Consider the following 5452-nt stretch of genomic DNA (forward strand, 5'->3'; position numbering starts at 1 on the left):
TTTGTATTTCTCCCTGTGTATTGGGTGTTTATTGAAAAGATTTTGATAGTAGAGCTGTAGCAATTTGTGGCCTCTGAGGTAAGATGTCAGTGCCTGTTCTGTGATGGACACTGATGGTTCTAGCCCTTTCCAAAAGCAACAAGAAAGATTCTTTCCAAGTGAGTGGACATGACTTACCAAGTAGAGCTTGTGTGGCTCAGAGAACTTGCGTGGAAAATCCACCATTTATCATTTTGAAAATGACAAAGGGCAGGCTCTGTGGAGGTGAGGAAGAGAATTGCTTCTCCTTGTGAGAAATGTCGGACACCGACTGGGTGAATATTAGGTGAGAGATTGAATGCTGGTCATTGTAACAGGAGGACTAATTTGCAGTTTAGACATCAAGCTCATATGTACATGCCTCTAAGTGCAATAACAAATGTCAACTACTATTTAAAACCACGTATTACTGTCACATAAACTCTGTAATAAATTATATTTTCTATCAATCCTATTCAGGTATCTAACACACGTTTGGACAGCTCTAAACATACTAGATACCACCACCAAGTAACTAAATCAATCACATGAATTATAAACAGCAATCAATGGGTGAATATATCTAAATTGATTCCCAAAGTATTTTTTTTCCTCAAAATAAAATATAATTTATTCCAAAATAATACTTTTTTTTTTAAAAAAAAACAAAGAATGTTGGTATTAATTGCAAATGCTTTAGTTTACATTTAGTTAATACTTTAGACTTTTTTCCCCTCTTCCTTTGTTTTGATCAAGAAATTAAGCCTGTCACTTAATAACTGTCATTAATTTTACCTCAGTTGGTAAGTTAAAGTACAACTAGTCTTAAACATCTCTATCTCATAATGTATCCTATTAAGCAATGATATTTTAGATGTGCTCATCATTGCACTTAAGATTGCTTCAGAACTGTCTTCCAGCTCAGATATCATCTTATTTTGTGGGCACCAGTACTTGGCATGTACTTGGAGTAGGAACACTTTTTAGGTCAGGATTTTAAAGATAACACTAATGCACTAATATTGGAATTTATAGAACCTTCAGACATGTTTTACAAAGAAGGGATACTATGTTTAATTACTTAAAGCCATGGTGCTTTTCAGGCTATGAATTTCAATTTCATATATGCATCTAACCATTAACCTTGTAAGTTCCCACTGTTCATACAGTATCTTAAATTAAAATGGGACTGTGAATTCTGCTCTTTGACACCAATAAACAGTTATAATTAGCTCATGTAAAACTTGTAACTACTTACATTATATAAACTATATAAATTGTTAATTTTCTGATGTAGAATGTAGAAGATTTGTTCTGGAATTACAATCTGATTTTGACACTTCTGAAGAGGAAAAAGACTGTTCTAAGATATAATTTTTTGTTTTTTACTGATATGAATTAAATCTAACTGAATGATTCTCTGTACTGTTGATGCAGTTTTCATTGGCTCAAACAAAAACCCAAATGTAATATATGCCTACTATTTTGATGGTTTTATTTACTTTGTGAGTAATTAAAGGTTTTTATCTTCTATCAATTTGCAGGGTAAGTCTTTATCTACCAAGAATATCTAATTTCCAAAGATGTTTATAAAGAAAAAGTTACATTATTTGATCACCTGTAATTACTTTCAGTGAGTGTTCTGATGGCAGGATTAGACTTTGAGAGATGAAGAAGACAAATACTAGATGAGATATAGTATAGCTAAAAGGTCTATCATATATACATTTAAATATGAGTGTAATGGTTTTATGATTTTTGGTTATCGGTATTCCACATCATAACATCATATAGTGCACTGGGAGTTAAAGAGTTAATAGTCCAGTTCTGGGTACCTGTCCGGAAGAGAAGAACTACATACCCCAGAATATATTGCATTTAGAAAGAGATATAACCCCTGGCAAGGTCACAAGACATTCCCCTTTTCGGCTCTTTTCCTCCCTGCTGCTTGTCCTGACTGCACACCTCACCTCAGCATCTGCAGTATGTAAGGCCTTCAGCTTTTGGACACTTTTTCTCTCATTATATTTGAATTTTAGCTTCAATTCCAATTATACTGTATTATAGTGTGTTACCTTGAATTCTGATATCAGATGTAGTGAATTAGTTTGTTTTCCCTCAGATCATTGCCGCTGTTTTTAATTATTTTGGTGTCCTCTGTTTCCCCCTTTCTATAGGTGTGCATTGTGTGGGAATCAAATGTTGTTTCTGCATTAGAATTGGATAATGTATTTTTTTTTTATTTCATGATCTCCGCTGTCATAGTTCTTTCTAGGAGTCTTTCTGCTTAACTTGGGGAAAGATCTCTGATAGTTTACGTCACTTATCCTCTAGATGACCCTTCCCAGGAATGCACTCTCTGTATATAGGTGTATATAGGTGTATATATGTATATTTTGTCATACACACTGCAAGAATATCCTGCACGAGATCAAACCAGAGAACAAATCATGGCATGCCCGAGGAAGCGCCTGAAGAGATATCGGAAGGCTAAAAAAATATTTTATTGTACTCAATTATATGAAATCTATTCTCCATATAACTGGGGACAACTGCTAGAAGCATTTATTCCATATTTATTCAGAATGAGATAGAATAGCAATGATAGTCTATGTTCTTGAAAGTTCTTCATTTCAGATGATGACTAATTCCTTTTACCCACAATTCATCTGGAGTTCGTGAAAAGGAAGGATTTGGAATCATATTCATAGTCCATTTGAAACAATATTTTTGTAGGGACAATCTTAAGTACAAAGCTGTTACATAAACAGAATCTGAGAAAAGAAAAAAAAAATATTTTGAGCAACCTACCTTAAATGAATAATATATTTCTCCCTGTACTGCAAGTATTAACTGATATTACATTTTAGTGACTCCCAAATAATATTATCTTTCTAGTTTTAGGTGGGACATTTAAGGAAATCATCAACTTTGGATCACCATATCTCTTTGATATTTGCTGGCAAAGGAGTGGAAAATGCATTCTATTATTCTGTAAAATATACAGTGTAAGCATATGGCATGGTTTTATGTCTTTCCATTGGTGTTGCACATCATAACTTCATGCAGTGCACTGGGAGTTAAAGAGTTAAAGCTGCAGTTCCATGGATTGCAGATATTTCCAATTCACTGGTCTCAGATGAGAAGAGTGTACTACAACTCCCAGAAAACTTTATTTTTCCATTTTCCATTCAAAGGGAAAGATAAAACAGACATGGGAGTCATGAGACTTCTCTCTTTGCTCCCTGGATGTTTTGTCTACAGCATTAGAGTAAGGATTTCAGTTTATTTATTTTATTTAATTTATTCACTTCAATTCCAGTTATATTGTATTACATTGTGTTATCTCATAGTCCACTACTATATTTAATAAATTAAGTTTTCTTCTTACGTAATTGCTACCATCATCCCTTGTCCAGTCACTTTCCTAACTTTTCCCTTCTTCCCTCTCCCCTTTCCCTGTGTGGATCTGTGGCTCCCTTCACCACCTTGTCAGAGAGCCAGGCAGAACCACGACAGCATAACTTAGAATTAATTTTGCAAACTGGTTGAATTTTTGCCTTAAGAAGTTAGTTCAAGACCATTAATTAGACTTGTCCTATTAATTTATCAAAACTAGGTTTTCATCCTCTTTTATTTTTTGTTAATCGTATCAGAGTATTTTGCTATAATTCAAAGTACAAGTTGAATTGATAATTTTTACTAATATTGTGATGATTACAGACTTGCTATGACCATTTTCTTCAGTGTAAATTCTGTGTCATGATCTCATTCCATAATGGAACTCATTATAATTTTGACCTGCTATAAGTGCACAGAGAGAGCATTTTTAGGTACATTATGACCTCATACTGCAGTAATTTTTGTGAAATCTAGTGGTTCTAACAGTAACAGACGATTAGACAATTCCTTAGGCAAATTATTATGAGGACAATATTGAATAGTGTCCACTGATTGATTATATGAAGAACATACATAATTTCAAGAAAATTAAGCTAAAATTCAATGCTGTATGAATGCTAAAGGAAAACTCTGAAGAAATTGCTAGTTTATAACAGTTCCTGAAACAAATACTTTGCAGTTAAGTATATTATTCAGTAGCACTCCTTTAGTCTTAAGGAAAATAGATACTGCTGCAATATCTCGTTGCAGGGAATTAATCTAATGAAAAAGTGTATCAGGTTTATTAGGCAAAGTTAACTGATAAGCTGCCATTACCCACTGAATTAAAGACTTATTTCCATCATTATGTATGGCAGTTGCATATAATCTTCACATTAGTATCAGCTGTGTTGTGATAGATGCTAGTCTAGAAATTTCTGGGCCATTTACCACAACACTTTCAGCACTCATGTTCTATGTCAGTAACCAGACCAGGATACTTTTTCTTGGTCTTTGTTGAAGATGTTGGACTAAGTCCATCAATTCAGTGGCTGTGTGCAGACAGGCTGTAACAGGTATAGTAATTTAAGGGGAGAAGCCATTCTTCAGGCAGCATCCCCATAGGTCTCTTCTGGATTTTTGTTTTAGTTTTCTTCGTGACTATTGGCCAGCTTTCTAGAGAGTTTGGTCTTAATGGAATCTGTAATCTAGATATTTTAGCAGTTTCTTCCCCAAAATTGTTAGGACTATAGGAGTCTGATTGTTCAGGGTCTTCTTTGTGAAAGGCAAGGTTCTGACTTCCTGTACTGGACCAGTTTGGGTGAGTTTATTTGGGTAAGTTGTTAAGTCTTATGTTCTAGCTGTTTAACTAGATCATGTAATAATTGATCCTCATCCTTGAAATTTTGTTCCAGCGTATTTAGATAATTTAAAGCCATTAACAAAAGCTAGGCTACAACAGATGCTGCAAACTCTCTCTCTGGTTGTGAAAGATATCTTTCCCTAGGCCCCCTAAATATGCTGCTGAACAGGCTAGGGAACTAGCAATATTGTCAACAGTTTATGGGCTGGTTCAGTCCGGTTCCATGACTAGAAGGGCGGAGGGATCCGAGGATCTGCACCCCCGGAAAAGGAAAATAGGGGACCCCAAAATAATTGAAAACAGCGGCAACAATCTGAGGTGAAACAAACTAATTTACTAAATATAGTATCAGCAGAATATAAGGAGAGAGAGAGAGCGTCTGTCTGGAAGGTGGATCGACCTCACCACAACGCTGAGATGAGAAGTGCAGTCCAGTTGAGCCGACAAAGAAGTGCTGGCAGAGAAGCGCAGATGGAGAAGCACAGACGGAGAAGCGCAGGCAAAGAAGAGAACATCAGGTGACCTTGTCGGGAGTTATATCTCGTCACTGACCGCAAAGCCCCAGAAATGTAGTTCTTCTTCTCCTCTGGACAGGCACCTGGAACTTGAGCATCAGCAGTCAAACCCCCCAGTGCATTACTGTAAGATATTCTGTTAACATCAGTGTCTCAAAGCATGCTGGGGACACAG

The sequence above is a fragment of the Meleagris gallopavo genome, chromosome 1, assembly GCF_905368555.1.
Source record: "Meleagris gallopavo chromosome 1, MGAL_WU_HG_1.1, whole genome shotgun sequence".
Taxonomy (NCBI): domain Eukaryota; kingdom Metazoa; phylum Chordata; class Aves; order Galliformes; family Phasianidae; genus Meleagris; species Meleagris gallopavo.